This window comes from Apostichopus japonicus, chromosome 9 (assembly GCF_037975245.1).
Source record: "Apostichopus japonicus isolate 1M-3 chromosome 9, ASM3797524v1, whole genome shotgun sequence".
Lineage (NCBI taxonomy): Eukaryota > Metazoa > Echinodermata > Holothuroidea > Aspidochirotida > Stichopodidae > Apostichopus > Apostichopus japonicus.
The window spans coordinates 2,725,818-2,749,170 of NC_092569.1; the positions used below are offsets into that span (position 1 = coordinate 2,725,818).

Below are 23,353 nucleotides of genomic sequence, written 5' to 3' on the forward strand. Positions count from 1 at the left end.
ACTTTGACAAGTATCGACCACTGAGGGACTCAACTGTTTAATACTGAGTATAACCTTCATTCAGTGAAAACATCTCTGGTTTATCTGTCTTTATCTGATTAAAAAGCTCTGCATCCTCCTTTTGAGGAAAACTTATGTCTGGGTTGGTAATATGCCAGTCAAAATGGGGCAAACACCTCTAAAGTGACTTGTACGGATGCTCTTGAAGAATGGGTGGAATGCCGCTAACTTCAACATCTTGACAACTAGCTTCAAGATGCGAGCACGCAACGTGTGCTGATATGCTTAATGCCTGATTAACGTTTAAACATTTACCAAACAGCTTTATAAACCACCTCCTACAATGTTAAGCTTCTGTATATGACAACTATATTCGATCCTGTCTTAAAAAAGACAACATTTTCCACGATCAGGCTGATAGCATGAACATTTGATTTCTTCTTCTTTGTTTATATTTTCAACGATCACATTCTTTCGATCAAAGTTTTATCAACATCACCGTATCAAATATATCAAGTGGTTCTTCTACTTTGTTTCTAAGTTATAAAGTCCCTCCCTCCATTGTTATTCACCTCCCCCTTCCCTTCCGTCCATTCCTTCCCACCCCAACGTGGACTAAATTTTCCTCAAACTCACCTCTCGTTATCTTATTCTTGCCACCCCCCCTCCCTCCCCCCAAATTGGTGTAGAAACTATTTAACAGAGTTTGCTACCATCACAAAAGAAAAAAATCCGGAAAAAAAAAATCCTTTTTCAATTCTTAAATCAGAGCCGATCATAGAGAAATATTCCAGTTACATTACGACATAATTTACAGCATATTTACAAAATTTCAATACATATAGAAATAACGTACTGGAAACTTCTTCCCTTCGACGAAAACAACGCCGAGAACCCCAAAAAAAGGGGGGGAAAAGTGACATCGAGTAGGAATCAATGTCATTAAACAAAGGTTAGATCAGGTCTTTATCATTCTTCTCATTATACTCCCTAAATTTCCTTTTTCGGGGGGGGGATACTAATGGATGGGCCCTGTCAGAAACCCTGGGACCGTCCACAATTTAGGTATCATTCAATTTTCAAGGAGACGACAAAAAAAAAGAAAAAAAAGGGAGAGAGAGAGAGAGATGTGGAACGGTCTCCGAGATAGTGATAAATTTGGAGGCCTGTTGGAGACTTGCCAATAGGAGGTGCCCTTGTAAAACATGCGTGACATTCATGCAGTCGCGGTTTGCCCGTCATGTCAGCGCTGAAACCACAAAGCCAGACCTCGATCAAGCATCAGGAGGCCTTCGTCAGGTACGAGGCATGATGTCACTGCGCGGAGAATCCCAGCCGCAGTTTTTTGCAGAAATCAGCGACGGGGGCTACGGCAAGCCTTCATTAGGAACATTGACTAATTAGAGAAATAGGCTAAATGGCCAGAAGCGCTTGACTCGATTGCCAGCTCAGTCCTAGGATGGGTGTCTAAAAATAATTGCTCGCACCCCAAAAAAAGTACAAGCAATACAATAAACGGGGGCGGTAAAAAAAAAAAAAACGCATTGATGTACGTCGTCTACAAATTTCCATGTTACGGGACACAGTCGTGGCTGTGACTTCGGGCTTATTATATGCATAAGCTTCAATTCGATTTGTGACAAAGGTGTAAGCTACACACTGTGAGACTGTACATAGATGGAGACACATATTTTTTACCTTCCAAAGCCAAAAAAATGTTACTGTTAATGCTACTGTAGTGATCTTTAAGTATAACATTTTGTACACTAAATGGTTATACTACTTATTCACAGGGAAAAAAATCATAAAAAAATATAAAATATTTTAGTGTTAATTTTTTTTCTTCTCACACATATAACAGACATTTTGATTTGATATGAAACTTTTCTGCTTGGGGGTGGGGGGGGATCTTAAATCCAGCAGGAATTCTAACGTTAAATTTTCTACAAACATTAATAGCGTTCTTAGCTATCTGTGATTTCTCTTGTCTAGTTTATATTGACATCCTCATCTGTTTTCATACATGACAGCCTCTCCGATTCCTGTAACATGCAGCTATCTTTTTCTTGCTCTCCCATTCGTGTGACTGACTTCCATCCAAACTGGACACATTGTTACTAACAATAAAGCATGTCTGGATATAGCAAACGGTCACCTCGGTAGTTTTTGGAGAAGACAACAGTTTGTCATTGCATATCGAACGATCGCTTCACGGTGAAACAAATCTCTCTTTGAATCGACACAGAGGGTTTAATACTTTACATACGAATAACAGAAACTATAGCTCGGACTGTCAAAAGTTTAAACCAGTGCTGGGCCTACATGTATATCCTAACATGATCAAGAAACATCACATTACACAGTTACGGCTATTAATGTGATTTACTACTAAGTTTTAAACTTATGGTAATTTAATGCCTAATCTGACCACTCACATGTATCCTTTCTTGTTTCTGAGAATTTATGTTTAGATTTAGAATATTCATTTTTCATGGCCTAAAGTTTTACTTGTAGAATTGTGACGTTTCCAGTACAAACGAGTATGTGTGTGGTGGTGGGGTGGGGGAGGAAGTGAACTTGAAACACACGTGCCCCTTTGATGGAAAAGAATTACAATGTGAATTGACCTTGTGGTTATTGGCAACTGTGAGAAAATATAATCACTGCAACAAATGCTCAAAGTTTGTATCATGAATTGAATTATTATATAAGATTCAAAAGGAACACATCACATCCTATTAATGAGCAGTATGAGCAGTATGCACTGACAGTTTGTCAAAAATATGAGACATTTTCCTCTCAGGGTTTGAGAGCAAGTTGCAACTAACCCGACAGAATATCATGTAAAAACTTTCAAGTGTCCTGTTGCGAGAGAACTTATTCGCAAACTGTCATTTGAAATTCATCGGCAGGGCTCCTCATTTATAAAAAAAAAGAAAACAAAAAGAATAACTTTTTTTTCAAAAGCCCAACAAAATGTAATAGGCTAGGCCTATTGCTTACCATGAATAGATATATATGTAGGTAGTTTAATTGGCCTACCATACTAATCCAGTAGTCAAGTTATTGGTATAGGCCCTAACAATGTTACCAATGTGTCTCTCTCTGGCAGCAGTTTGTCGGCCAAGTCTCGACGGTATGATTCATCACGCTCGTATAGTCTTTGATTGAAAGTTCCAGTTGCAACCAGTTAAGTACATAGCAGCTTATGTGAGGCAGATAGACCAACATGGTCAGTGTATTTAGAATTCTCCATTGTAAACTGTCATATTTCAGTCTTTATTTCTTATCTCTGATTAATTTAATATTCATGGCCATAGTTTTATTATCTAACAAAGAAACAGACATTGCTTTTTCCAATTATCCTCTTCATTCAACTATTAAAACTAAAACAAACAAAAAACACAATCTTAGTATCGCTTGTTTTCTGTTTTTGTTTCTCTTGCAGATATTTGCTTCGTAAATCCTTTCCCGTATTTTGGTCCATCAAATTTTGTAAAGAACAAAAATATTTTGGAATATGTATTTATTCATGAAAGTAGCTATCGGTCTAGACAGCTCGACAGAAGGAAACGCTTGATAGACGACGAACGAAACATGGGCGAGAATTAGCTGAAGCGCTGTCTAGTTTTATACCGCGACGACGACGACGACAACGTAGTACCTATAAATGGAGCAGGAGCAGTTTACTCCATTTCTCGTCGCGAGGATTGAACAAACATTTCCTTAGCGGCGGATCCCGAGGACAGAGCTGGCTGGCTTCTAAATCAACTCTCATCTGTCCTGTTTAACAAAAATGCCTTCTCACGGGTTTGAGGGGCAATCCAATATTAAAAGGGGAACGGCGGCCTCAATCCTGTTGCCTTTCAAAAGTCGCGGGATCTTAAATCATCCCAAGTTTGAGATTACGCTCCCAATGACGGTATTAAACGAAGATGTTTTCAAGTTCCTTCCTTCTCAGCGCTCTCATATCAAAAGCTATTTTCACAAGACCTCGCTTAGACCAAAAAACAAAACAAAAACAAACAAACAAATTATACCGGAAGATTTTGTCATCACTTTGACCACATCCAAGAAAAGATGCCGACAATGCAATTCTCGTAGAATCTCTATCATCCGGACATGAGAGTAAGTCTATCTATATCTAACCCAGTTCAAAAACACTCTCAAAAACAGGTCTCTCCAAACTAGCTAATCATGTATCCTAAACCTCCGAACCAATCCATTCACTCGTTATCAAATACTTGAGCGTACAGCTCTGACAACAGTATGGAACAACAAGAGAGAGAGTGTGATCTTCCATCAAATCAAATGTTTCTTTTCATCTCCTCCCTGTCAATCTCAGAAATGAAAACAGATGAAGCGTTGCCAGGCTCAAAAAGGATGAAAAATATCATAAATAACGGTGATTATCACGGATGAAAAAACTTTCAACAAAAAGAAGACAAAAATGGTTTGCATGGCGTGATAATTGCAACATTGATTTCTCCGCACGGAAAACTAAAATAGGAAGGACAGCCACAATATATTAATTTTTTTTTGTCTGTTCTAAAAGATTGACACCTCATTAAAGATATGGCAAGTTAAAAATACCATAAATGGCGGCCGTTCCAATTAAAAGGCCTGTCAATTTTTTTCCACCCAGGTACCCTTTTTCGCTACCCTTTTTTTCTTTTCTCTTTATTTCTTTCTAGAATTTTGGCTCTAGAAGAAACCTCAAACTGTTGACTGCATGATGTCCTTGAAATATCACTTTCAAATAAACAGGATACACCAGGAAATCCACTCCCTCGACTAGCCTAATAATACGCAAACCTGTCAAAGCCCATGTCCTAACTTTAAACAAGATGATTACCATTTCCTCATTTGGAAATAAAAGTTTTTGAGCTGAAAACTCTAAAGTGGACAACAAGAGTGCACATTTTTATCCCTGGAATATTAAACTTTGACAGGAATCAGGATAAGGTCACTGTAGGACAAAACTTCAAACTACAATCTATATAAACTATAATCAATTTTAACCTCAAACAAATTAGTTTTCTCTCACTGAGAGGTTGAATTATTTCAGCTGACATTAAATCTAATCCCTTCTTTACCCACCCTTTCATCACCCCCCCCCCCAATCATGAATATACAGAATAATTTAGATGCGTACAATCTTTAGCAAAGTGCATCATGCTGGAAATATTTTTGGTAGTCATCTTATTTCATAGTTACACAGATCATGTTTGTTGAGGATATCTCGCCAATTTGTTTCACCTCCTGTTGCAATTATGACATCAACAATATTGAACACAAATTCACTCAAGTATAATTTGATAACAGCGCAAAGATTCGGTTGAAAAGAGCTAATCTGGGATACTGATATGTAGGTTAGGCTAGGAACATTTGCCACTCTGAGAGTGTGACAGGTCTAGCCTATAGCCTAAGTGTTGATTTTTTTTTAAAGCAATTAACGGTCAGTTTATCAGACAAATACATAGCAAACCCTAAAATAAAGTACACTGGTCCAGTGAAGTTAAAAGTTAAAAGCTGAAGATTTTTTCAGTCTTGTGTTAATTAGTACCAGGGCCTTCTCCTAAACTTTACAACAGTAAGCCCCTGGGGGTTCATTGGTAACGTCCATTGGATCTCACCCACACACTTAAATGAGTGCCATTTAAACAGTCGCCCACAGGGTACTGCAGTAAACCACATCTACAGAATGCATCCCATGGGGCAACATCCCCACGCCACATGCAGTCTGGGTGGGCCAATGCAACCTATACTCACAAGTTACCTCACAGGTCCAGCTTCCACCCCCCCCATCCTCCTGGGTGAAGAGCTAGAGGCCCTTGAGATTAAAGTATCGTGCCTAAGGACACAACGTAAAGATCTGGCCAGGACTGGAACCACCAATCCTTGAATCGAAATTCCATTTGGCCTTTTAACCATTTCTATATATATATACAAAGTTTTCTTCCACGGACTCATCTATCGACAGACTCGTCTGTCGAGGTACTCATCTATCTAGCTGCTTTAAAGAGCTAATTTTGTTTTAAGCTTTTACACAGGTAATGACTCAAAGCATGTGGCTCCAGCCTACCACAAATATTAATCCACTAGAGATATCAAACATCCCAACATTTTGTCCTTGACCGAATTACTTCTCTCTTTCTTTCCTCGGTTCTTCTTCTGATGGGTCTGTGCCGCCTAAAACAGTACGCCGCCGAGATGTAACCTGTCTATAATAACCGATATGATGGACGGGAAGGAAATTAGAATGAACGGGTAGCTTTTCCTCTGAAGATGAAATCAAAGCGAGCCAGTGTATTTTTATTATAGAGTGCAGATGACCCTAAAGTCCATCATCCAAATAGATTTACTGTTGTCATGACAACAATTTGTTTCCTTTTTTTTTTTTTTTTTTAATTCTTCAGGAAATCATGTAAAAATGCACTAAATCAGCAAAAGTGAACCATACATCTTTCCTTCCTCTGTATTTTGTAATTTTTATCTTAAATTTATTCCCCCCAAATGATCTTTTACAATATTGTTCATAATCTACAATGCTGGGTTATTTTTCAGATAACCTCAAAAAATCTTACTCATGACAAGAGTAAATAAAATCAACCTCCCCACCCCTCCCCCTTTTTTGGGGGGCTGGATGCATGGCTATTAATATAGGAATGACCACAAGCCTATAAAAATATGACAAAAATTCCAATGGAATTTTGTTTTTAACACATTTTTATGCATTTATTCTGTGAAAGTTCTAACTTTTTTTCCTAACAGTTTTTATTAGTAATATCCCACATGTTGTAACACCTTTAATCTACCCTGATCGTTCATATTCCAGAAGGGTCGGTCGAATAAAGCAATCAAATGTCCTTGGGGAAGGGTTTGGGATTGTGGTGAGGGGGGCTTAAGAAGCACAGAAAGGCTGAAACATATTACCTAACAGACTTACACACAGTTAAACTACTGTATAATAACTGCCTGCATGTGTACATTTCACTATAGTATGCAAATACAGATATCTGTTCAGAGAATTAACACCATTGCAAAGTGTTTCAAATGGAATACCTTCCATAAATCCACTGCTTGTCCCAACCCCCCACCCACCCCCTACTGTGTCCTCCACTCACCCTGATCCCTCCTCTTTTCATTTTAAGATAGTAAGTATGCATATCAAGTAAACAGTTGACAGCTATATTCATATTGCAGTATAGTTTGTGTAGCCAGGTTGCATCAGAATCAAATCTGTCGCAAGTCATCAACGACTCACTAATAATCCAATTTGTGACAGCCAACGGCCTGATGGTACAAGTTCAGACATGACATAATATCCCCAACTAATACCATCATCACATCTTGGAGGTTAACATAGTGGAAACTTTACTGTGAATACTGTACTATGTATATAAATGAATATATATATATATCTATATATATCTATATATATATATATATATATATATATATATTTATATATATATATACATATATATATATATATATAGATATATATAGATATATATATATAGATATATATATATAGATATATATAGCTCTGTTAATTATCTACTGCATGGCTGTAACTCTAATGTTGAAAACTGTTACCCAGTACGTTTGACATTATCTTTGAGAAAATCATGACTTAACTCAGTTGCTTTTTGCCCATGACTATCTGCATAAATGTTTCAATGCTATTCGATAGTGAGAGTCCGTTTCAGCAACATAACCAATGTAAAATTGTGATCTCGTCTTATTACTGTTTTTTACTTTAAATATGTCTAATATTAATAATTAAAACAAAATTTGACTCCATTATGGTGAGTGAAGCTTCCAAAACTGCGCCACAGATTCAGATGTAAAATTAACATGATCTGTTCTTCAAAGCATTTATGTTACAAACTCTAACAAAAGGAAGCCTCCAAAAATAGCACATGTATGCATAGTCAGCAGGGGAGAGGGGGAGGGAAGAAGGGAAGGAGAGTGGGGGTATATGGAAAGAAATCACTAGAGGAAGATGGAAGTAGGCCTAAGGACTGACAAAACAAGTTGTGGGATATAAATTTTGGAGTAATTTATTGAATGGCCAATAAACTTGCCAAATTGTTGTAACCTGTTGCAAATTTCGAATGAAGGGTACTCAACAATATTTGGTGATTACTTCGTCGGTATTAGATGTAAAAATTACAGAACAGCCGCTCTAAATCCAGATTTAAATCACAATTTAAAGTATATTCCATCTTCCAATCTAATATGTAACTTAAGTTGGCTAGGCTATGTATAACTGATATGAAACGTGTGTTAGGTTGAGCTAAGGATTACAGTAGTTTGATGTTTATTGGAAAATTATTTGAAACCCAGTAAAGGTTGCTTTAATTCACATTGATGCAATGATTATCACTATTTGCTAATGTTTTATTTGCTTTAATCAAATTTATAGATGAAGGGGGGGGGGGTGGGGGGCACAAAACTGTTAACAAACTGCTTAACATCTACTGCCCAAAAAAAAGGTAAAAAAAGGAAGAGTAGCTAGTAAGATGTGTCAATTTAATAATATGCCTGACATTTGTATCAAAACATGGTCTGCTTCAGAGAAGGTTTAGAAACTGCAGAAAATCCTGCTAGGACCAAAGTGTCAATATGCTCTAACCTTTAATAATACACACTTGTATGTTTAATGGCGAGAAAAATAACACATCAGATACTGACCAGAGCCTAATATCTTGGTGCTATGCAACAGAATGAAAATACAGAAAAAAAGTATTTACGGTATTATCCGGAAATTTCTATAAAACCTTTTGCTCCGCGGAAACTTACCAAACACTCACAGACTGCAGAAGCACACTTGCTAACGTGTGCATTTAGGTTTGTAGTTAAAAGATATTGTCCAACGCCTTTCAACTCACCCTAATTTAGGTAATGTGCATTCTCTGGGATGTTATACAACCACTTTATATCCCTTAGCTGCATGGGCGATGTGACATTCTCATAGTTTATAAAAATTGTCCACCTAATTTCGTTTCTATTTTTGCTCTCGTGAATAACTCGATTGAGACTTTCAACAAACCTTAAAAGAATTGGAATTCTTAAATAGCTTTTATTTTGTTTGTTTGCTAACGACAAATTTTTGGGAATAGAGAACAGACCCACAAACAAGCAACACAAAGACCAGGCCAAGCAAAACAATGTTTTTGTATTTAACCTCCAACCAAAGATGTCTACGATGACAGACTGGGGGTCAGTTAGAGCTCGCTGTCGAACAAATACAACTGTAGAGAATAAGTCAGCCATGTTAAAATTTGTCTACTCACTATCAATGGAAATTTTGATTATAGCAACTTGTACTGTTTACACTTGAAAATTAGAGCTATACAACACCAGTAACACCACACTGTCAGGTGACATATATGAGTATTAATATAACAAAGGGGGATCTCAAGGCACCCAAAAGAGATGTAAATTGAACCCAGCTTGCCTTCAATTGGTTGGTGACAAACATTTCGTTTTGTCTAATTAGTGACCTGTAAACAGATACACTGTTCCCCTGACAATAGGTGAAAGGTTATGAACGTCGATGATAGTAAAGAAAATAGAAGGCAAAAAAAAAACACAATCGTAATGGGAATTTCCCCTTGTCCGATATCTGGTCAATAATTCGTATCAGCTAGTGGTCAAGATTCCCCCCGCTTTTCGTCGGTCAAGTTTAAACTGTGCGCTGATTCGCTCGGAATGGAAGCGTAATTAAACAGAGACGAACGAACTTGACATAAGATGGTTCGAGATCGACATATCCTTAGGATGGAAATATTAACAAGGTGAGAAATAACAGAAGTCACGTTAATAGAGGCAACAACACCCAGAGAGAGATAGTATTGATAAATAAATCCAAAAGGGGTTTCTACTACTTTTAAGTTTTCACTTTAGTAATTGGGATCACAAATCATGACCATCAAAAAAAAAAAAAAAAAAAAAAATTCTTGTCTAATACTGATCACATTTTCATCGAGGTAATCCTTCTTTAAAATATTTGAGGAACACTATAAAAAGCCATTAAATCTTGCAAAATTTAATTGTAAGGTTTAAAAGTTGCAAGTTTGGAAAGCCAAAATATTTTAAATAATTTTTAAAAAGTAGATTAAATACTCTCTAGCAATGAAATAGTAAAGGATGGGTGGTGTGTGGGTCATCATGGCGATTAAGAGGAAAGGTTGGAGGGCAAGAAGATGTATGAGGGTATAGGGAGTGGGGGGGGGGGGAGGGTAAGGAGGGGTGAGTCTTGTCTAGAGGGCTGACATCATGAGTCAATAACATTTTGTTACAAATTATTTAATAGAGCATAGACTTGGGAGTTATGTAACAGGTAGATAAGGTTGGAAAACAGTAACCGTTGGCTTCTCCCCCCCCCCCTCCCCCCAGCAGGCTTACTTTCCATATTTAAATTTGTTAAATGGAAATTCTTTATAGAAATGACAAAAATTAGCAGCACAAAATATCAGAATCTTGACTTATTTACAAACACACAAAAATGTGTCTTTATTATTTTTTTTGGGGGGGGAGAGGGGGAGGAGAGGGAAATTTCCTTCTCTTTTCAGTTTTTGCTTTTGACACAAAAGTTACTGTATGACTCTAATAGTTGCTAGATGGTTTCAAACCATCACACATATGAAACACTGAGTAAACGATTGAATAAGTTATGAGTGTGTTCTTTTCTTTTTTTGTTAATTCTGAAAGCAGATGTCATCTGCAGCAGTGATGCAGAAATTAATGTTAACAGATCTGACAGAGTCTACTAGACTCTCATCATCCATGATAACATCTCTACCCAGATGGTCCAATCAGGAAACAACAAGTCTAAACATTGACCAATAAACCAAAGAAATGATGAACCTGTATCTAAAGAACACAAAACCCCAACCAGAAACTCTTAACAAAAGAAACCACCCCCCCATTTTTTTTTTTTTTTTTTTTGAGTTGCGTGAATGTTCGAAACTGATAAATGCCGCAGGGTATTATTATAGCTTTTCCAGTTTATTTTTGTAAAAAAAATTTTATATGTAATACTAATAAATTAACATTACAATATAGGTCAAATATAACATCACATTCTTTAACAGCCGTTTACTTTGATTTCATAAAAATGAGGTAAAATGCTCCTCTTTCTCGTTTTAACTTAACTTTTTGATTTTTGCGTTGCAATTAATACTATACGTGGCCAAGGGTACAGACTAGGAAGTGAAGTCATTTACGAAAAAAAACAACATTAAATTGCTCCTTCTTATTCCTTTAGTTGGCGACAAAAACATTTATGCCAGTGAGTGTCTGCATTATTATTATAATAATTCAAGCATACTCCCCGTAATTATTCGGCAGATTTCATCAAACCGACGACCGAACCTCAAAAAGAAGGTGCGTCGAGTGACGCAAACCATACCTGGGTAAAATTCCTTAAAATGAGATGAAAATAACATTATTAAACTAAAAGCCCAGAATGTTATATGCAAATTAGAAGTGTACATCTAATATTGTTTTCAATAATAGCTGGGGATAATTTGAAACATTAAAATCTTCAGTAGAGCACATGCTATCAAAAACATTTAGCAATTATTAGTCAGTGATACCTACAATCTGAAGTCAATTATTTTGATGCCCGTGCATCCATTGAACCACGATAATTATTTCCTGATTGCAGTTCTAAAACTACCAGTCTCCAGTACATTAAATTAATCCTAAAACTGTTTTTTTTTTTGTATCTGATAATTGCCACCCTTCTGTCTTATTGTTCAATTGATTTCTTTACAACATCCTAAACGTAACACTACAAAAGACATTACATTTTGATAATTTCATCGGCTTGAAACCCCCCCCCGGTTATTAATTTCCATCTCATGTTTGCTCAAATCGTAAGTGAACATGATCTGTTTCTATAAGACACAATCATTAATAATGACACAACAATATTCTATTTACCATGCATACAGTGACTGCTTTAAACCTTCAAATCATGTTGCCAGTAAATGAAGAAACACCGATTGACGCCGTTTCAGAAACATTTCAGTTTATATGAAAAACAAAACATGAAAACAACTTAAGACTATGACCAAGAGTCTAGTTGACAAATATTCTTGGATTTTATAATGGGATCAACTCCAATAACCTTTTCCCGAACAAATTTTGCCAGTGAAAAGGAAGCTGTATTTTCTAATCAAGTAATCTGTTTAAATTCACAAAACGCAAATAACTGTTTTGAGATTATCAGATGTATCACTGAAATAACCAACTGATATACTGCACAACAGAAATAGTTGTATAAAATGCACTTCTCTTTAATATGGCCTTCAATATATATATATAATTTTTTTTTCGAGAGGGGGGGGGGGGGTTCAGAACATAAGTTTTAAAGTTTTCCTGTCCCTAATTCTTTCATTCTGTTTTGGTCACATAGTTAATGAAACTATCATTTTGTTCGCATTAACCTTCGTTCTGTTTGTGTTATTTTGTTTCTTGAAGTTTACTCTTAACTCAAAAAAAAATAAGTAAAATTGATATTTCTTTCTAATTGTCTTTTCAATAAAAGTTAGCAAAAGAAATATTCTATTCTGAAGTTATTATTATGATTTAATTATGTATTTCTTGGCTTATACCTTACAGAAAATATTTTTAACCGTGCATCGATCCCTTAAGACGGACGGTGAGGTAGATGCCATTTTATCTTAATGAAGGAAAATATCGTCTGGATTGATAATTCTGCCGGGTGATACTATTCTCGCACCTCTCGGCGGGTCGCCAACAATCGTGAATATTCATGAGAGCATGAATTTATCGGAGTGGTCATACCTTGTGCATGGACAAATTTACCTTGTCATTACACAATTTATTTATTCTCACTTTCCTAAAAGTCTAGAAAAATAACTTAGAAGTAGATTTAAAACAACTTTAATATGACTTCCATATTTTTCTGAAGTTTAATATTATCTTTGTATCTTTTGAAAAAGAAGCAATAGAAATTAATCGGATATTTAAGGTTAATTTAACCTGAAAAAAAACATCAAACAAACAATGCAGCTGCATTTGTTTTTAAGATTATGCCTCCTCAAATTTTCTGTAACTCTATCGATTCTTACAGATTATAAAACAAAATTATTTACAAAGTAAACTTATTTTTTATTTTTTTTTTGGGAAGAAAAGTGGTCTTCTTCAATTTTCAAGCTGCAACTATTTAAAACAGAGATATGTAAAAATCTATAACAGATAGCAATTTTAGTTTCATGATGAAAATATGGTGACTCAATACCACGGACACTGACAAAAAACGACTTAAAAAAGTTGAGAGAAATGTTTAATGGCCCGAATGAATGTCCGACAACCAAAGTTCAAAACTTGACCCACAAAAAGAAAGAAAGAAAAGAAAATGTCTGATCTTAAATCAGTCCAAAGGAAAAGAACCAATAGATTTGAGGTGAAATTTCTTTTTTCCCTTGATTTTTCTTGAAAATGTATCACAGCTAGGAGAAGAAAGACAATTAACCCTAAGTGTTGTACACCTATGACAATTTGCCAAAATGGATTCAAATTGAACTAACAACATTGACAGGCAAAGAGAGTGACTGCCGGAAGGGGAGGGAAGCTTTCAAATCATGGAAGCGGAAGAAATGTGTAAAACCAGGAAATTCTTTTTTTTTTTAAAAAGATAAAAGAAAGAAGAAGGGAAGATTTCAAACAACATATAATTCTATCTAGAGAGGGGAAACTACAGACCATTTTAGTGTCAAGGACTTTGTACAAAAAAAAAACAATAGTATTTTAAAATTAGGAACGTACAGACATTTACATTGCGGATTGAACTCGTAGCTCGTTCCATTATGCAAATGACCATTATGGAACAAAAAATTGTTTGATATTTGTTAGCGTTGTTGATACAGAAAATATTCTTGAAATTCTGTTGAAATTTTGCTTTCAAAAGTTTATAAACTGATTCCTTGTCTCATAGTTGCTTCCTTACAGCAAACTCCTTCAATTATTAGATCTTTTTTACAAAACTGTACTAATTACTTTCCCCTAATTCAGATGCAATCTGATTTTCACTGACGTGTTATATACTACTGTACTAGAGTTTCATTGTACATACATGCTAGGACAGACAATTCTATACCAACTGTACCCCAAGTTCTGAAGAACATTCCAATTTCTGTCAATTATATATCAATTCTACAGTATCTTCCAATTCTACCAAATGAATGTATTGAAAAAAGGAGGCCATTATTAATTGTCACATATTACAGTGTAAAGTTCACACCCGTTCTGAAATAAATCTCTCATAATACTGTACTTGTGTTGTATTAATTCCAACAGACCACTATGTTGATAAACTGGTCTGGTCTGGTTAATACAACAAGAATAAACATAGCAAAACCACCTCAAAATTCACTTGGCCCTTTTTTCTTACTTTCTGTTTCCAACTTGCTAATTCCTGCCATCCTATGTCAATTAAAGATCTCTTTGAAATATACGGGCAAGTTCTGCAAATCACTGAAGAGTCAAAGTACAGTATATATATTTTCCTTTCTATTTACCTTCTCATGGTAGTTTTTTCTTGGGGAGAGGGGAGGGGGTGGGGAGAAAAATTAAACATGTTTCTCATCTGACCTAGGAACTTTGCCGACAAATTGGAAAACATTTCAGAAAAATTCAGAAAACCTGATTTCATCATGGCTGTTCATTGATATATTCAGCATTGATACTGACATATTCAATGCCAGAATTTAACCCTAATTCTCACTTCTCAAAAATGTAATTCATGCAAACACTGGAAATTAAGTTCATACCTTTACAACCAAAAGACTATTAAAAGGGATAGTAAATTGCAAAGATTTATTCCAGACTAATTCCAGCTAAAATTTCAAATTTTAGTTCCAGAATTCTGTGAACTTTTTCCAACTCCCATAATATCTTTGATTTAATATTTTTGCAGTTCATGGGGGTACTGAAATGAATTTCTTTCAAAATTAGAGAACAGAGTTTTTAATTAAAAAAAGTAGAAAACACTTTGAACACAGCAAAAATAGGAGAAGCAAATATTACTAGTGGCATTTGTTATTGAAAAAAATATGAAAATATTTAATTTATTAGTGTCCATTCTGTTTTGGGATGGTTATTTTTAAACTAACCAGTTTCACTCAAAAAATGGCCACCAATCCATCTTTCTTTTATATGTCTGTCTTTTTCTCGATAACATGACTAAAAAGATATTTTATTTTAATATTTGATACATTTATATCAACAGGTTGCTATAACTGTAAAACCAATTTGAAAAAAAAAGGAAATCTGGGCAATAAATGAATATTTACTTTTTCTGTTTTATCTATTTATATATCTATATCAATATTTATTTTTTCTATTTTATTTATTTATTTATTTATTTATTTATTTATTTATTTATTTATTTACTTCTTCTTTTTTTACTATATGCATATTTCTTTTCCAAAGTCGTTTAAGAGGTTCCCATTACCCGATAATGGAACACGGGCCAGTAATTTGTTTCAACTTTTATAGAGGCAACACTTTTTAACAGAAATCTTTTCCTTTATTTTGTGTTTTACATATGTTATTTCATATGAATATTTTATCAGTTAATATGAAACTTGATCCTACTATTTAAGAAAATAAAGGTTATTAATAAAGTCTGCTTCCATGTTTCCTGTTATCTGCAATGACATCCGCTTTATTATGATTGATCACTATGTATTTAAATCAAATACAATTTACCGGAAAATCTATTTACAAAGAGAGACTATAAAACTACGAAAGCTTCTTATTTTTTTTTTATGAACAACAATTATACTAGCAAACTAATTCAAACAAAAGTAGTTTTTTTCGTTTTTTTGGGGGGGGCAAGGGGGGGGCTTCATCGTATTGATCTATAAATCGTGACAGTTTACAACATCAGATACATCATATTATTTGAAGAATTTCTAAAGAATTGACTATAATTTACAAATAATAAAGAATTATTGCAATGGGATCATTTTGTTCCTGTTTTCGTATGAAAATATCTGAGACATTTTGCTAAAGATCTCTTCCTTTTCACGGAATTAAGATTTGCGATTCGCAAAAGTAGGAATCGAAAAGTAGAGGAATTGTTATCCTTGGAATTTTCAACTTTTAAGAATATAAGGAAAAAAGAAAGAAGAGGAATCTCGTAACCTCCAAAAATGACAAGCAAAAATTATCTTTCCTCGACTGACTTTTGTAATTTCGTGGAGGCAAATGGAGGCGAAAAAAAACAGGAAAATTAAACTTTCTTCTTGATTACGTTCCACTGACCAAATAATTTCCTAAATCAGGGCAAAAACAGCTGTCGTAGAACTTCAAATACTAAGGAATGAAAGATATATAGCTGGGCCTTAGCTATTCCAAATGTTAATCTCAAGACCATCAAACCAAATTGATACTACTCGTTTTCCAATGTACAAAAACAAAAACAAAACATACTGTATATGCCAAAGAAATTCTTTTCAAAAGATAATAGCAAAATGGCTGTTATTCTTTTCTACTTTCTAAATAATACATCTCTTACAGCCAATTCCTCTTTAAAATGGAAGAAAGAATTAAGGTATTCTTAGAAATTACCTCAGGATCTTATCAACTTACTACCTTCATGGAAAAGTTTCAACTAGTTGCTTAAGCTCTGGTTATATTTTCTTATTTGTTTCAAAAAGGTTTGCTTCTTTTCAAAGATATAAAGAAAAGGTAATGACTGGATAATTCACTCTGCTAGAAAATACAATTTCTACCCTCCCTTCCTTGCTACACCCCATCGAATCTTACCAGCACTTTGGGACATTTCTCTAAGCTACACACAGCCTGCAAAACTTTTCCAGGCAATTAAACATTTTAAAATAATTAATTTGTAATAGATCATTAAAAAATTAGAACTTTTTCAGTTTTCTTTATACCTTGGTTTCCAATGCTCAACATGTTTGTTTCAGGTCTTTCAATGATGTCAAAAATGTTACACCAAAACACTGAAAACGATGAGAACATTTTCGGAATTTCAATTCGGATAGTTTTCTAATTTTGCCAAACACAACAGAATGAAAATAAAAGAAGAATAAAAAAAGGGTGAGAATTCTTGCTTAAATTCGATAATTAGGTCTGTTTAGAAATACAAGAAACAGATTTTTTGTTATTCCTTTCTAGGAAGAGTAAATAACTCCAAGAGACCTTATTCCATATATGATAAAATAGATAAATATAACTAACACAGAAATGTTATCTATATTTACCAAAATAACAACAAAAGGAAATTATAAAACAAAAGATCCCCCCAAAAATTCAGTGGAAGAAAACACTATGAAACTTTAAAAATATTTCTCTGATTTAAACTGAAAAAGTAATAAAATAAAAATCACATTTATTGTAAAATATTAAGGTTTTCTCCTTCAGACCCCCAACAATACTTCGTAGAACTATTTTATCTCTCTGTTGTTAAACTTGCCAAAACTTTCGTACTAAAAAAAAAATTAAGAGGACCTAAAAATTTTCACTAAAAATTGGGCAGGTAATTTAAAATCACAGGTTGGCTTGATAATACTTCATTATAAACGCTTGAACTTAAATTTATAAACGTTTTGAGAAAACATTCAAATTTGCTTTAAATGTCAACCTGTTTCTTTTTTTTTTAAACGATCTAGCTAAAATGAAGTTCTTGGTTTGTCCTGTTGCTCTTTGGCCTGGAAGCATAATGGTTTTGTTTTTTCACTTATTAAGTTTTGCTTGATTATACTTAAAACAATAAGCCTCATTGTGACAATGGGTCATTGTAAAGCTGTTTATTTGTTCTAACATTCACTGTGTACGAGCAACGTCTCACGTTCGTTCTGGGACGGAAATTTTTCCCGAAAATTCTTCACTCCAAAATTTGTTTCTTGGAGCAGGTCCTTCTAGATGATTTAGGGCAAGAATTCATTTTCTATATTTCTACAGAAACCAAATTAAATTGTTATGGAGGCTAAAACAGTGATAGAGTGAAATCTCTTTCAATATCTTTCTTTCTGCTTCCAATTCTCCAGACAATGCTCAAAAATTTCTAAATCTCCCAAAAGGGATCAAACTCCCTATAACAATAAAAACCCTGAGTGTAAAATGTTCATTTCTCCCCCCCCCCCCCTCTTTTTTTTGGTTTGTTGAATATTTTAATGCTAAGACATTTCTTTACAACATTTAACTATACATGTAATGTAAGTGCCAACAACACACAGCCAAAAAAAAATGTCTTTTATTTGACATAAGAAGGGATGTGGGAATGTAGAAATCCAATTTTAAATCTTTTGAGTACACTCCTAAAAAAAAACAAAAGAGAATATTAAACTGGAAAGGAAAATCACAGGACTCAAAAAATAATTTCTATTTTGTTTCTTGCATAGCTCGAAGAGCGAATTCAAATGCTGAGGTTTGAGGTGAGAAATTAGAAATGGACATAGCTACACGTCTATGAAGGAGAGCTTAACGTATGTCCAGAGCAAGTTCCTTCGGCAGCTGCTGCCGGTAGAGAGAGACTTCTCTCGATCTCCTCCTCTCACAGCTGTGGCTGCTTCATCTTGTCGAGATGAATTAGTTCAGGCTCTTCCAACGAGGAGGGTAACCGAAACATGTCGTAATTAAATCCTCCTCATAACCTTTGATAATTGCAAATTTAATTGTCATGTTTAAGCACCGCTATAAAAGAGCTTGAATTTATTTTCTTGTTAATTTCAACCTTCGAATGACGACGGAGGAAAAGATGATTATGTTTTTATATTTCCTTCCGTTCACGATATTAAACTCACATCTCAAAAACTGACCAGAGATATGATACGTACTTTTATTAGCCAACATTTCTATTAAACTTAAAATTGTTTACATTGACAGGAAGTAATAATTAAACAAGTACTGTTTTTTTTTTCCTTTAAATACTTTTTATAAATTACTGTTTTTGTTTGATTCAATCTCACAAAAACAGGACAAATTTATTTCACTGCACAATATCTACTTAAGAATTTCTTTTTTATCTTTTTATCAAATTTAGTTTAATTCCACCCCCCTTCCCCCCCCCCAAAAAAACAAGGAACAAAGAAAAGGAGGCTTTGGAGTAGACAGAAGGGGGAAAGCTTAAAAATTAGGGGTACAAATAGAAAAAAATTCCAGTTAGGCTGGAGAGGTCTAAAAATTCATATTTTTCACGTATTTGCTTTATAGTTTTTGAAATAAGGATATTTGTTGCTAAAGGTACAATTTGCCTCATTTAGAAAATATATTTAAACAAAAAAACCAAATAACAAAGATAAATAAACACCCTCTTTGGTCTTTCTCAAACAACATGTTTAACTATTTGAATGCCGGTTCCCATTAATTTTCTGTTATTTACATTAATTGGAAAAACCTTTCAGATATCACGAACTTGATGGTACGACAAAATACATATTCTGGATGGAGAGAAATAAATACCTTCAAATGTATATGAATTAATGTAGGGATATGTAATATCATAACACATTCTGTGAATAGAAATCTTGGTGTTATATACATATTTATATATATATTTTTTTATTTCATTAATTTTTTATTTTGGCATGAATAAAATCTCTGATTCGAGTACAGACAATGTAGGCTAATAATTAACATTTCTCGCCTACTATCTAACAAGAAGAGACGCCGTCTATTGGAATTATTTTCGTACAAAAATAAAAGACGTTAACAATTCGTCGGGGTTTTACATCTACACAGACAGTGGTATATATGTTTTCAGAGGACTATTTTCGGGTTTTTCTTTCTCTGTGAGCGTGCGATTGCACTCACCCACTGGATACCTCGGTATGATGACACACCAATTAGCTCGGCCGTATCGGCGACGACGCAGAGAGCCTCCTGTCCGTACAGACACTACATCATATCAACGTTGAAAAGCCAGCTTCCCTTTACTAAACTAACTGAAACGCTAACATTTACTTAGCCTCTTTCTTGTTGATTCTGAATATACCATTGCGTTCGGATTTTATTTTTTCCCCCTCATGTTCCCCCCCTTCAGTATATGGGTTGGATGGCTGATGGTTACATTACAGCACACTGTGTTACAATTAGTCACTGCTACCACTCAATACAAAGTTGTAAATTTTTTTTCTTTTTTTTTTCTTCGGAAAATGGGCAGTTTTTGCAAATATTTGCTTTAAAGATAAGTTTTAATCCATCCTTTGGGATTAACAGCTATATTAGACCAAAAGATATATATACCCTTCTTATTTTATAGCAGTATTCCACCTTGTAGGTGGTGCCCCCCAAGATAGTAGACACACACACAAACACACATCAAATAATAAATAGAAAGAAATAATTACAGAAATAAATATATAAATAAAGAAATAAATAAATAAAAGCAAGAAAGAAAAGAAAAGAAGAAAAAAAAGAGAGAAAAGTTAAGCATGCAAAGAGAAAAAAAAATAGAGGGAAAAAAAATGATTAAACTAGAAGAGAAAACTTACATTCAAAATGATGACGACTGGTTGTGAATCCAGTGTCCCATTTGTAGGATCTGCTCACAAAATAAAAGACACATTTAATCCTTCTTTAAAATAATGCCAAAACCATTCAATTTTTCCCAGCTCTTTTTTTGTTGTTTGTTGTAGTGTGGTGGATATGCTCCGGTCAATAAGTATTATGTGTGTGACGTGCGCCACAGAAATGCACTGCACAGTTGTGCAATCAGTAACAACGGTTTGAAGTATGATGATAGCATGAGGAGGGTTTCCTGCCTGGTCAGCTAGTAGTGTACAGAAGCTAACACGCAACGCAGCCGTAGTAGTAGCTAGTAGTCTTCGTCTTCGTCTTCTTCTCCTTGTTTCTCTCTTCCTCTTTCTTCTTCTTGCTCCTGTTGTCACATGGTGAGAACAGCCTCTCTGGATGTAGAGACTTCAGACCAATGATATGCACATAACATTACATGCACTCTACGCAACAAAACTACGACGACGACGACGAAAGAAGAGGCGGCAAAGAAGAAGAGGAGGAGGATGAGGTCGACAACGGCAGCAGGGAGGACTACGATGGGCAACTCTCCAAGTCTGAACTTTCAGTTTTTAAGTTGTAAGACGACAACACAGTGTAGAAAACCCACTCGATTATAAACAGTATCTATATACATATATATATATATATATATATATACATACATATACATCTGTATACGTATACACACATACACACATCTACTGTAGCTATCAGGTATATATGTGTATACTTATATCACCGGCTTCATTCCGATACGTGTCGTCGGTGTTCTTTCCCTCGATATAATTTGTCTTTCTGTCTGGGATCGGTATGGATTGGTGGTAGGAGGTATTCTATTGGGGTACCAAAAAGGTCAGAGGGGGTGCAGCCGAGGTTTTTACATGTGGGAGTCCCACCAAAGGGTAGACGTAGAAAAAAATTTGAAATGTGCATTTCTTTAAACTAACCCTTTGCCAGTTGGACTTTTATAATCCTTAAAAAGTGAGAGAAAAAATCAAATTGAAGAAAAAACGTTGTTTCCTCTATTTCTTCCCTTCTCCATTTAATACTGAAAAAAATTATTTTGCAAACAGTCGAGAAACCAAAAGTCAGGTCAAGAAAGCAAAGGTATCAACTCAGAGAGCATAGGATTATCTTAGTGGTCAAGGTGTCACTGGGAATTTCTGTGTATTTTAGGAGAAAAACATGGAATATCAACAAAATGCTGTGGGTTTTTTTTTTTTTCACTCTTTGCTATTTCCTTTTCTCCCTTCTACGTTTCTACGATTTGTGTGTATCAACAGATCGGTATATTGTACTGGAAACCAAATTTAGAACGATGTTTTTTTTTTATCAAAGCAAATTCATACAGAAAATGACTAGATGAAATAACATACTATAAGCAAAACAACATTTTAAAGAACTACCCCCAAAATAATTGCCCTTCTTTTTAAGTAATTTGTTTTGGACAGGTGATAATTACAGTACACTTTGTAGTGTAAATTTTGCCCAGAAATTTAATATTAAATACGAAATGTGTTCTTTCACTAGGCTTATTTAAGCTCCCATCAGGCCATGCACGGCAGAAACTACATATAATTGCAGGTATGGTGCATTTCAATTCCACAGGGAGAAAAAAAACGACATTCGGTAAATATTTTGCTTTAATTGTACCGACAAATTGTTTGATATCGTTTGATAATCAATTTTCCCTTTTTTTGGTTTTCATCATTTATGCTTTTGTTTACTTTCCACACTTTTATACCAACTATCCTTTTGTTTCATTGTTAGAAATGCTTTGATCAATTAGTATTTTGCTCTTGATCATAAATTCCTTTTTGCTAAAACTTTTCTCTCTATCAAATTTTGTTTTACCACGGATTTCATCTCCATTTTCTCCCTTTTAAATGGAAAATTCTTTTTTGGTGAATGCTCTCGATCTTTCGTCGACGATGTTTTCCCTTAAGTCTGCATCATCATCAATGCTTTTGCTGAATACCCTATTTCAATGCTTTTGTCAAATATCTGCTCTCCTTTTAATTTTCACTAGTTGAAAATGCTTTCAATGAATGCTTCTCTTTCATCAACAATGCTTTCCTAAAATGCTTTCTCATTATCATCAATGCTTTTGTCACACTTTTCTCATGTTTTTATTTTTTTTATCATCAAGTAGACCATGAATATTTGACCAATATTTTCTTCAAATAAAAACTTTTGGAAATACCATTTTTTTATGAGCAAAGCTTCTCTACAATGCTTTCTCTTTCTTATCAACAATTCCTTTTGTTGATCGACTTTCTAGCTTTGGCACAATGCTTCCATTGTTTTTATCAGCAATGCCGTCATTACAATCTTTTATCAAAATGATGCTGTCGTTTTATGCTTTCCCAAGTTTTCTTTTTCAAGGTCATAATAATTACATTTACAGGGTCATCTTACGAGTCGTGACAAGCAACGACCAATAAACTACAATCGACCCCCCCCCCAAAAAAAGGAAAGGAGAAAATGTACTGTCATCGCATAGTTGCGAGTAAAATACCAAAAAAGTCTTTAAACAGATTCGACAAGATGCGATCGATGTCTATATGTACACAGATTATCTAATTAATTAATGAAGTGAAGAATTAGATATACCCCATCATAACAGCAGCCAGCAACCAACAATACCTCCCCCCCCCCCGACGATTCTTTTATCAAGTTCGCCGATGAAAACTAAACTAACCGTATACCTTTATCCCTATGTTATCTTACTAACAATGATACAACACCACCTCGCTGTAATACTCGTTATAACAACAACAACAACAAAAAACCAAGAAGAAGATGAAGCAGAAGAAGACGA

The 23,353-nt window shown here is 34.6% G+C and overlaps 1 protein-coding gene across 3 annotated transcripts in view; it reads right to left on the reverse strand.

Annotated features, from left to right (window-relative positions):
- Positions 1-23,353, reverse strand: part of LOC139973307 (uncharacterized) — a 253,733-nt gene that overhangs the window by 97,517 nt on the left and 132,863 nt on the right. The window contains exon 1 of one of the 3 annotated variants that reach the window (XM_071979898.1): positions 20,508-20,995. The exons of the other annotated variants lie outside the window; for them this stretch is intronic. The gene's annotated coding sequence lies outside the window, so the exon portion shown is untranslated. Of the gene's footprint in view, positions 1-20,507; positions 20,996-23,353 lie in introns of those variants that run through there. 3 annotated transcript variants of the gene reach the window in all.